Raw genomic sequence first — 12,830 nt, forward strand, 5'->3', positions numbered from 1 at the left:
AATGCTCACGAATGAGCATTGGATACAATGAATATGGGACCTTCATTGTGGTATTGTGAACAACATGTAAGGTTGTGAGCAACGTTCGATAACTCTTTAAGGGGAGAGTTTTTGATGTGTGCCAATATGGGGAGAATGTAGTGTTTAAGTTAGTCCTTTGCCCCTCTAGGAAAGTTAGGGGGAGAATGCAGGGTCTGTACTATACCTTCATTACCTTAAGAGGGAGTTTGCCCTCTAGGAAAGGGAGAGAATGAAGGAAATCCTCATTTATGATTTGGCGTGAGGAAGAAGTTGAGGCTATGGATAAGCCTAACTTAAAAGTATTATCAAATATTTAAAAGGGAGAGACTGTTGGTACAATATCCCCTGGATCAAGGTTGACCAGGTTGACTAGGCTTCAGTTGGCTCAAGCTTGAGTCTTGATATTTAGGTTTCGATATTTGACAATACATGGAGATTGCAGATGAAATCGTCCGTTTGGGGAGATTGTTGATACAATTCCCCTTTGATCAAGGTTGACCAGTAAGATGTGAAGAAGAGTCAATTAGGTCAAGACTGACCAAATACTTGACTGGGAAAGTCCTGGTGAGTGAAGCCACGCAGAGGAAAATCCTGGTGAGTGAAGCTAGGTAAAAATCATAGTAAGTGAAGTTAGGTAAAAGTCCTGGTGAGTGAAGCCAAACATGTGAAAATTCAGGTGGGTTAAGGTTGACCGAACACCTGGTGTTGGGAAGTCTAAGTAGGTCAAAGGATTGACTAGATACTTAGCACATGGAAATCCATGTGGGTCAAAGTTGACCGGACACCTGGTGTTGGGAAGTCCAAGTAGGTCAAAGAATTGATCGGATACTTGGCATGAGGAAATCCAGATGGGTCAAGGGTGATCGGACATCTAGTGGAAGTCCAAGTGGGTCATGGAGGACCGGACACTTGGCATGAGACGGTAAGTCCAAGTGGGTCAAGGTTGATCGGACACTTGGTACGAGGAGAAAAGTCCAAGTGGGTCAAAGGGATTGACTGGACACTTGGTGAATGAGTCCTAGCAGGTTAAGGTTGACCGGATGCTAGGCATGAGGTTCCAACAGGTCACGATTGCTTGGATGTTAGATTTGGAGACCCTAGACTTTGTTTAAGCAAGTCAAGGGGAGGCCAATCGATGAACTGATCGATTGAATAATGGTTCAATCGATCAACAGATCGATTAGCACTGTACTGCGACAAGCAGTGGCTCACTCGATCGGTCGATCGATTGGGAGCCTTTGTCACAGGCAAAGAACACTTCCCAATCGATCAGCCGATCGATTCGGCACCTCCAATCGATTGACCGATCGATTGGGGGCTGGTTTTTCTCGCGCGATCGCGAAAAATCCTGAATCTATTGGTTGATCGATTCAGGCTAGTTCCAGAGAGCACAGAGTCGCTCTGAATTAATCGATCGATCGATTTAAGTCTCCCCAATCGATTAGTCGATCAATTGGGATTCAACCGTTGCATAGGAAGCGAGCGATGGACGGCTGGGATGGCGCAGATCTGACGTGGCAATCGATTGGGAGCATGCCCAATCTATTGGGAGCCATAGGAGCGTGAGGTATATAACCGTTGGCGAGCTTTTTCTCCGCAACACTTCTCCCTATCTTCACAGGCTCTTCCTCAACACTCATAGCCAGTTCTTGGAGGTGTTGATGCGGTTAGCACTAACGGTCTAACTCAGGTTTTGATGAATGATAAATCAGGTTAGGTTAGGTTTGTCGTGATCTAACACTCTGACCGAGTGTGCAGGCTAAGTCCAGACAAGTCGACGGGCTGATCGGATGTCTGGCACGAAGTCCAAGCAGGTCGACGGGCTGACCGGACGCTTGGCGAGAAGTCCAGCTGAGTCGACGGGCTGACCGGATAGCTGGCGAGAAGTCCAAATGGGTCGACGGGCTGACCGAACGCTTGGCGAGAAGTCCAGCTAGGTCGACGGGCTGACCGGATAGATGGCGAGAAGTCCAGACGGGTCGAAGGGCTGACCGGACGTCTGGCAGGTGAGTAAAGGTAAGTCACTGGAAGGGAGTGACTGTGAGGACGCGTTCCCGAGAAGGGAACATTAGGCGTTGATCCGGCTTAGATCCATTTCAGATATCTAAGTCGAGATTGTGACTAGATTCCGGTCTCGGAAAGACGGAATCTAAGTCATACTCTTTTTGTTAAACTATAAACTGAACTAACACTCTGTTTTGCAGGTTATAAATTATATATTTGCCTCGGACTAACCTTGTCTTGCAGGAGAATGACTTGTTCTGGAGAAAGGTGGTCCGGGCGCCCGGGAAGCAACTTTTATCCTATCACGTCGTCGCCACGTGGAGCTCGCTGGTTGGACCTGCCACGTCTCACCAGGGCGCCCGGAAGGGATCCGAGGCGCCCCGAGCCTCATATAAAAGGAGGGTTAGGGGTGGAATTCTAAACAACAACTGAAAAAGAAGATCTTCTACTGCTTGCTCTGCTGCTCTGCGCTCCTGCGACGCTAACGAAGTTCCGACAACACAATTCTCCTTTTCGATTTATTTCTTTGTCGGTATTTCTTTTAGTTTCATTAGAATTTCCTGTATGTAGTTTATAATAAATTTCGAATTGCTAATGATTGCCCACCGAAAGCACTCAAAGAGTGCGGGCCTTAGAGTAGGAGTCGACACAGGCTCCGAACCAAGTAAAATTGGTCTGTGTTAGCATTGCTTAATTTTTCCGCTGCATTTAACTCTTATCGAAGAATTTTTCGTATTCGATATTCACCCCCCCTCTATCGAAATATCACGATCCAACAAGTAGTATCAGAGCAGGTACCGCTCTGATTTGGTGCAACCACCAATCAGGCAAGGGGGTGATTTGCTTTAAAAAAAAAATTATTTTCGGCTTTCAGCTTTTCGCATATCTCGAAACTGGTATTATTACCCTTTTGGAATTTTTTCCATTGTAATTAAATATAAATTAGTGCAACACCAATTTAGTTATTTTTATTTAATTCTTCCCACACTACTAAATCCAAGACCAAGTCTTGGAACATTTCCATTTATTTTTTTGTGTAGATTAAAAATATCGCAGATCGAGGGCTTCAGCACAGTGTGACCTCCCCTTTTCAACGGGGATGATTTCTCGTACTGGAAGAAGCGGATGGAAGTATATCTAAAGATAGACTTCGATCAATGGCTGAGCGTCACAAGAGCCTACAAAATACCAGTAGACAGCTCAGGGAATCTACTGGATCCTGAAGAATAGACAACAGACTTAAAGAAGAAGGCATCAACAGAGAACAAGGCAATCAACAGATTACAGTGCGGATTAACTAGAGAAGAACTGAACCGGGTCGGACCACATAAAAAAGCTAAAGAGCGTGGGACAAACTGATCGAGTTGCACGAAGGAACGAGCGATGCCAAGGTAACAAAATGAGACTTGCTTTTAAATAGAATATTTAACATAAAAATGCAGGAAGGAGAAATGACGCAAGAATCAAAGACATTCTCAACGGACTCCACGCAATAGGGCACCAAATGGAGAACCGGGACTTAATAAGGTATGCCTTAAACGCTTTTCCACGCAACAACTTATGGGCATCTATCGTAGATGCCTACAAGATCTCAAAAAATTTATCAAAATTAAAACTAGATAAGTTTTTTTATGAATTAGAACTGCATGAGCAAACTAACGCCGGGGTCGAGAAAGGTGTAGCTTTATTTGTAGGTTCCTCAAATGAAAAGAAGAACAAGTCTGAACCGGAAGAAGATTCTGACCAGAACTCTGAAGATGAAGAACACCTGGTGAACCTGGTAAAGAAGATATTCACCAGGAGGAAAAGAAGCTTCATCAAGAAGGACATTCAAAAGATCAATTCTCCAACCGATTCGAGGAGTGTGACGTGCTTCGGATGCAACAAGAAGGGCCACTACAAGAACGAGTGCCCGAGATTGAAGATCGACAAACCGAAGCCGACCAAAAAGAAGGCCCTCAAAGCGACGTGGGATGACTCCTCCTTGGAAGAATCGGAATCAGAAGATCAGAAGCACCAGAGCCACCTCGCGTTGATGGCCCGCGAAGCAGAGTCGGAAGACGAATCGGAAGACGAGTCCGAACCTGAATCGAGCCACGAGTCCGTACTCGTTTCTGAAGGTTCCGAAGAGGTATTCCTAACCTTAAATCGAAAGTTTTTTAAAATCATTTCTTGCTTAAATAATAAATTAGTTAAATTAGAAAATGAAAACAAATTGCTCCTTGAGGAAAATCAAATCCTCAAGGAACAAGTTGTAAATAATAAGCCAACTCAAGATCTAATACTTGAGGAGGAGAATTCATCATTAAAATTAGAAATTAATAATTTAAAAAATATGTTAGAAAAATTTACTACCAGATCCAAAAATTTAGACTTAATTCTAAATAATCAAAAAACATGTTATAATAAAATCGGACTCGGATATAAGTCGAACTCGAATAAAACTTTTTCATTAGTAACCCAATACAAATCAACAAATAAAGTCTGAGTTCCGAAAGCGTGTTTAACCATGCAAATAGGACCAAACCAATATTATATCCCTAAAGATAAAATATATTATGTAAAGTCAAATAAACCAAATCAAAAACCAGAACACAAACCTAAACCAAAAAATTTAAAATCTAAACATATTAGAACTCAACAAAATTTAAACTATGACCAAGTAAAATATAATTATAAAAGAAATAGACATAAACCAAGAACTAAAAATTAAATTAATGACCATTAATTCAGGGGGAGGCTCCAGAATAGCTGGCACCTCCAAAACTAACCTACACGGCAGGGTAACCCTAACCAACTTACCCGACAGGGTAATTAGGATTAGTTAAAAAGGGTTCAAGTTTAACTTGAAAAATGGTACTGGTGAAATATTGGATGATAGTACGTTAGGGAAGCTTAGTCTATACATGTCTAGGAAGTTATGGCTTCGACCTGGTGCATTTGGCTAAGTGGAACTGACCGAAGCTACCCTTTATGGATCCTAACCAGTTAGACCAAGGTTTTGTACTAAGTCTAGTGGATAGGACTATTTGGAAAACCTCGAAAGCATGGTTACTTTAATGATGTCCAAGTGACTCACCATAGCCCAGAAGTTTATCCAGAGAATGCCTATTTGTTGAGCCCATGCTAAACCTGAATCTAACACAAGTTAAAAACAAACCCTAAAATTAACATAATTCATCTCACAAAATTATAGGATTCACATAAATTGGGTGAGATGACTAAAGACTGAAATTAAATTAAATTAAATTAAAATCAAACGAAAATTAAATTAAAATTAAAAAAAATTAAACCTAAATTAAATTAATTTAAAATTAAATTAAAATAAAATTAAAACTAAAATGAAAATAAAATTAAAATAAAATTAAAATTAAATTAAATTAAAACTTAAATTTTTTTTCACTTAAAAATTTTAAAATTAAAACTTAAATTTTTTTTCTTAATTTATTCTAAAAAATTAAAACCTAAATTTTTTAACTTAAAAATTTATTTCAAAAATTTAAAACTTAAATTTTTTTAAAAATTTATTTTAAAAATTTATTTTAAAAATTAAACTTAAATTTTTAACTTAAAAATTATTTTGAAAATTAAACTTAAATTTTTAACTTAAAAATTATTTTTAAATTAAATTTAATTTTTATCAAACCTAATTTTTTTAAATTAAAGATTATTTTAAAAATTAAACTTAAATTTTTAACTTAAAATTTATTTTAAAAATTAAACTTAATTTTTAAAAAAAATTATTTTTAAAAATAAAAAATTAAACTTAAATTTTATTTTAAAAGCTTAAATTTTTAACTTAAAAATTATTTTAAAAATTATTTTTAAATTAAACTTAATTTTTTTCTTAAAAATAATTTTAAAAATCAAACTTAATTTTTTTTAATTTAAAATTTATTTTAAAAATTAAACTCAATTTTTTAACTTAAAAAAATTATTTTGAAAATTATTTTAAAAATTAAATTTAAATTTTTTTAATTTAAAAATTATTTTAAAAAAAATTAAACTTAGTTTTTTTAATTAAACTTAACTTTTATTTTAAAAAATAATTTTTTAACATAAAAATTATCTTAAAAATTAAACTTAAATTGTTTTTAACTTAGAAATTATTTTAAAACTTAAACTTAAATTTTTTTAACTTAGAAATTATTTTAAAAATTTAAAATTAATTTTTTTTAACTTAAAAATTAAACCTTTTTTTTAACTTAAAAATTGTTTTAAAAATTAAACTTAAATTGTTTTAAATTTAAAAATTATTTTAAAACTTAAACTTAAATTTTTTAACTTAGAAATTATTTTTAAAATTTAAACTTAATTTTTTTTAACTTAAAAATTATTTTAAAAATTAAACCTATTTTTTTGTTTTAACTTAAAAATATATTTTAAAAACCAAAACTTATATCTTTTTTACTTAAAAATTTATTATAAAAATTAAAACTTAAATTTTTTAAAAACTTAAGATTTTATTTTAAAAAAAAAAGTTAATTTTTTTGAAAATTAATCTAAGTTTATTTTACTTAAAAAAACAAACATCTTAAAAATTAAATTTAAATTTTTTTTTCTAACTTTAAAATTGTTATCCAAAAAGAAAAAAAAAAAAATACAAAATCGGAGTTAAAAACCAGGGGTGGGCACCCCTGGTATACGGACCCGGGGCGCCCGGAAGGGATCCGGGCGCCCCGCCCCACTTGACCCCTAGCGCCCGGGACAGATCCGGGCGCCCGGAGTCCCCTATATATAGGGGGCAGGGGCGGCCCCTCCACTTGCACCTCCTCCTTTCGCTTTCGTTCAAAGCTTCTTCTAAGCTTTATTGCGAAAACGTTCAAAAGTAAATTTTTCTTCGTTCTCTGGGTTCCAGACCACCTTCCTCATCATCTCAGTAGTTATGTTTGTTATATAACTATGTTATGACACTATTACAGATCTTGTAGTATATCTTGATCTATTGACTATCACTTCAGATTTGATTGGTTCTGCTTTAATTTAATAGACTAGAATTTTCAAAATTCAAAAATTGTTTTAAAAATAATTGTTTTAAATTCTAGGTTAATTTTTTTTTTTTCAAAACTTTCCTACTTTTAGAAATTCAAAACAGTTTTAGCCTTAGACTAGAAAAATCTCTTTAGAAATCATGTTCCCCTAGACCAGTATTTGAGCATCTCACCAACACCCTAGGTTTACCTTGCTTGTGATTGACATACATAGAAAGGAGTGAGATGTATAGACCAATTGCCTAGACTTAAGATGCTTATGTCAGTGCATCAAGATAAGTCCGGGCGTTAAATATAAAACATACATTAATAAAGCTAAGTCATTCAGTTTAGTCAAATACTAACTGATTGTAATGAAATTAACTTGACTAACCGAGCAAAAGTTACTATCTTCTGATAGTTAGTAAGTACCTAATTGGTTAGACAACTATTTTAGATGTCAGGTTTAGGGGGAGGATTAAATCAACACCTAGCACCTAAATTATTTTCTCCACCTTAAACATATTTTTTTAGTTTTGAGATTGAATTTCGATTTTCAAATTTAAAGCTTTTACAAAGTTAGTCTTGAAAAGTAAATTTTTCAAACTAAGTTTTGAAACTTTGATTTTAAAAACTCATGTTTGAAAAGTGTTTTAAAGTTGAAACTTACCTTGAAAATTTGATCTTAAAATTTGTAACATATAATCTTATGTTTGGAAATTAGAATATCTAAACTTAGCTTTCCTAAACTTAAGCTTGAAAATTAGCTTTTAAAAATTGTTCTTAAGTTTGCAAAGTCAATTTATTTTGCAAAAATTATCTTTCAAAATTACTCAAAATGTACTAAATACTAAGTTATGTTGCTAAATTAGCTATTTTCAAAACTTAGTTATTTTACAAAAGTTAAGAAACAAAAGCCAAATTACTATTTAAACTCCCCCAAGTTAACTAGACATCATTTCTTACATTTTAACTCTGTATGTATTCTATATTTTTGAGTGTTTGACTTATGTCCTTGTTTGATGAATGTCAAAGGGGGAGGGATAGGTGGTTAAGTTAGAGAAACAAAATGTCAAATTTAAAAACTAACTTAAACCTTAAAAATCGTGCTGGTTTTTTTACTCGCATATTTTTCACTAACTTAACCAGGTTGTCATTCCATCAAAAAGGGGGAGATTGTTAGTGTGGTTAGCACTAACAGTCTAACTCAGGTTTTGATGAATGAAAAATCAGGTTAAGTTAGGTTTGTCATGATCTAACACTCTGACCGAGTGTGCAGGCTAAGTCCAGACACGTCGACGGGCTGACCAGATGTCTGGCACGAAGTCTAAGCGGGTCGACGGGCTGACCGGACTCTTGGCGAGAAGTCCAGCTAGGTTGACGGGCTGACCGGATAGCTGGCGAGAAGTCCAAGCGGGTCGACGGGCTGACCGGACGCTTGGCGAGAAGTTTAGCTAGGTCGACGGGATGACCGGATAGATGGCGAGAAGTCCAGACGGGTCGAAGGGCTGACCGGACGTCTGGCAGGTGAGTAAAGGTAAGTCACTGGAAGGGAGTGACTGTGAGGACGCGTTCTCGGGAAGGGAACATTAGGCGTTGATCCGGCTTAGATCCATTTCGGATATCTAAGTCGAGATCGTGACTAGATTCCGGTCTCGGAAAGACGAAATCTAAGTCATACTCTTTTTGTTAAACTATAAACTGAACTAACACTCTGTTTTGCAGGTTATAAATTATATATTTGCCTCGGACTAACCTTGTCTTGCAGGAGAACGACCTGTTCTGGAGAAAGGTGGTTCGGCCGCCCGGAAGGGATCCGGGCGCCCGGGAGGTAACTTTTAGCCTATCACGTCGTCGCCACGTGGAGCTCGCTGGTTGGACCTGCCACGTCTCACCAGGGCGCCCGGAAGGGATCAGGGGCGCCCTGAGCCTCATATAAAAGGAGGGTCAGGGGTGGAGCTCAAAACAACAACTGAAAAAGAAGATCTTCTACTGCTTGCTCTGCTGCTCTGCGCTCCTGCGATGCTAACGAAGTTCCGACAACACAATTATCCTTTTTGATTTATTTCTTTGTCGATATTTCTTTTAGTTTCATTAGCATTTCCTGTACGTAGTTTGTAATAAATTTTGAATTGCCAGTGATTGCTCACTAAAGGCACTCAAAGAGTGCGGGCCTTGGAGTAGGAGTCGACACAGACTTCGAACCAAGTAAAATTGGTCTGTGTTAGCATTGCTTAATTTTTCTGCTGCGTTTAACTCTCATCGAAGAAATTTTCGTATTTGATATTCACCCCCCCCCCCTCTATTGAAACATCACGATCCAACAGGAGGCTCTTGGGGACAAGTGCTGGTGCACTTCCAAGATTCAAGAGGCAACAACAAGCAACACGTAAGCAAGAAGAGAGAGTTTTACACTTGTATTCATTGTATTTTTCTTCTTGTGTTGAGTGTTGTATGTGTGAGTATTGTACGAGATTTCTCCACCTCCAGTTGTTACCGAGAAGGAGTATTTTATTAGTGGAGGGTGCTCGTATGTGTGGATCCTTGGATTAGTCACCTCATTTTGAGGTGGATACCAAGTAAATCCTTGTGTTAGCGGTGTAAGTTTTTTTCTTGTTCATTTCGTTGCATATCATCACAAAGCAAGCAACAACGAGCATGTGACGATCTATTCACCCCCCTCTAGCACCAAACAACCCTAGCACAGCCGTCGGGCACAGAAAAATTTTGTGCCTTGTCCTAGTTAACTACTCTCACAACCAATCGACTGGTACAACCCTAAACCTAAGGTTTCCCTTTTTTAGTACATTTCTCTCGAACTCAGACCCTTACGACTCACTTGACTCATCTTTTCCAGTCTTGACCTCTTGCCTTCAAGACTCCCTTCCTTTATCTCTCATCCCTCAGATGCATTCAAGCCCACAATTTGTCCTAATGCCATCCTCCGTGTATGCCTCGAAGTGTGCTTCCCTCAGCTTGTCCTTGCTGCCTTGTCCAAGGTCCCTTGGATGCTCCATCCTTCACTGGATCCAAAGCTATCAAGCTAAGTTATATGTGTATCCTGCAAATATTAAAAACTCAAATACACATATCAAATACAAGGGTAAACATAACTTTAAACTCTTTTCCTAAATATCAAAACTCATAATCACACCGGACACTTAAGATTACTTTCAACATATATCATACACTGCAAATGGTCTTAACTACAACATGTAGTGTGCACTGTGAATACTCATAACCTTAGCACGCACTGCGAATGCTCTTAACTGCAACATGTGGCATGTGTTGTTGATGCCTTATGACTTTTAACAGTTGTATTTGTGTAACATGTGGATGCGCATTGTGGATAGGATAATTACGTGCTGTAGAAAGTTAAATTTAGTGTAGTGAATAAAAACTATCAATTGTTTAAAATTTGATACTTTTGAAATATCTCTCGATGTATTGTACATCTTGACTCCACTACATTATAAAAAATAAAATTATTTTTCATCTACTACCTTCTTGGTTACAATAGTTTTCCATGTATCAACTCGGTTCTTGTTACCCATAGAGCCCAATAAATATATCATATTTTTTTTCTTCATTTGTGATAGTTAGGATCCAATGGTACCGGTACAAATGAGAATATAGCATTGATTAGTATGTAGTAGGAATTGATAAATAATTAAAATCTTATCCAGTGTTGTATGGGATGAACTAGATGTTATCTCTATTTGATGCTTCCAACTGAGCAGTAATATGTTGTGATAATTTACTACCATCTTAGTGCACACCTCATGCAGGTATGTCATCGGGATTCACAAATGAGACACACTCCACCTTATTTTCTTCCTTCAAATATTTATAGAGGTAACTGTTGGAGCAATATAACTCTAGGTTTTGATGTTTGAGTAAAAGTTTATATTAGATTTATTATTGTATTTGATATGAATTATGAGTATGCAGGATGCAGGTACAATAAGGAAAAGTCCAAGTGTGATCTTGGCAATGGTGAAAGTCCAAGTGGAGTCTTGGTGGTGTAAGTCTAAGTATATAGTCTTGGTAATGTAAGTCCAAGTGTGACTTAGCAAGGTTGAAGTCCCAGAGCGAGGAGCACTTGGCAAAGGATGAAGTCCCAGAGGTGAGGAGTCTCTTAGCAATGGAAGACTTGACAATAAAGAACAAGGTTAAAGGAAGCTCTTGAAGGCAAGGCATGAAGGATGGGGAAGCATCTAAGGGGCACAAAGCTGATGGAGGAGGCTAGAAGGCAAGGTTGAGGTTGTGTGAGCAAGGACGAGTGCATGAGAGATTGTACTCAATATAAAATCCTATGTTTAGGATCTTACCAGTCGACTGGCAACTGGACCAGTCGACTGGCACAGGGTACAAAGTATTTTTTTGCCTAACGATTGTGAAAACCAGTCTACTGACACTGTAGATAGACAGTTGACACTGTAGTAGTCAATTGGTACTGTAGAAGTCAATAATTACTGTAGCAGTCAACTGGTACTATAGCAGTTAATATAGCAGTCAACTGGTAAGTTTGTTAGTTGACTGGTATCAAGCTATTGGAGTGTAATGGTAAATTTTTTCATAGTGCTCAGTCGACTGGTGACTTTACAAATTGATTGGTGGCGGAAAACACAGCTTGTGTTTTCTCCCGAGCTCTATTTAATAGAGCTTGAGGTGGTCGATCATGGTTGACAAAATAGATCTGGTTAAAGTCTATTATTAGAAGTCTCCTAAGTACTCCAAGATCTTCTTGTCATGTAAGGGTTTTGGATCAAGGTTATTATGAGGTTTCTCCACCGAGAAGGAGAGTTGGGCTAGCCAAATTTTTCCAAGGAGTCATCCACCGATGGATCGAGATCGTCCACCTTACGGACAAGACGTAAAGTAGGAGTAAGTTATATCTGAACCACGTTATATAACCGTGTTAGGTTTGTTTGTTTTCTTCTTATTCATTCTCTTATATATTAGCTTTCTTCTTGTTAGTGTTGTTTGTATTTCTGTTGTGTACTAACAAGTTGTAGGAAGCGATCAAAGTGAGTGATCGGCTATTCACCCCCTCTAGTCGGGCATAAAGGTCCCAACAGTAATTGCACTCAAATAATAAATAACTTGGTTAGAAATGCTTCATAACATGGATTTTAAGTGTGGAAAGAAACAATAAGTTAGGTATATTGCCTGCTTATATACAACAAGATTTGTAAGAATTTCTTCCCTAATTACATGTATAATGATATTTTATGTGTGTACTAGTATTTATAAATAATAATAATAATAATAATAAGGGAAGCACCACTACTTTAAATAAGATCAACATCTCACACAAATGCACAATCGGTGAATATTAAAGACATTATCCATGACTGTTTCTTTAAATAAGATCAACACCTCACACAAATATCACTAGTCTCTAGTATACACTGCCACAAATTTTGTACACATATAGCTCAATCCATCAAAATCTCTATAATTATTTATCTCATACAACAACTTTTAAATGTTTAACAAAACCAAGTAAAAGTATGCAAAAAAAACATTGTATTTAAAATATAACATACCCCATGCAAATCAAAATTTGCTTGGCACCTATCTCTTCCATCTCCATAAAGTGCAAGATATCATCTCTTAGAAACCATATACTTTTAGAATGTCCAGACATAGTTTCATCAAATTCTACGTGTATTCTCTCATCTTTAGGCATCAATCTAATAACATACAAGTAGTAGATATACTTGCATGAATCGGTAATATTTTTTTAACTTCCATGAACTTGTCCTGATGATTAAGAACATCCAAAAGAGAAAACAGTTGAGGTTTCACATTCTTCTACAATATTTTAAA

This window comes from Zingiber officinale, chromosome 1B (genome assembly GCF_018446385.1).
Source record: "Zingiber officinale cultivar Zhangliang chromosome 1B, Zo_v1.1, whole genome shotgun sequence".
In the NCBI taxonomy this organism is placed as follows: domain Eukaryota; kingdom Viridiplantae; phylum Streptophyta; class Magnoliopsida; order Zingiberales; family Zingiberaceae; genus Zingiber; species Zingiber officinale.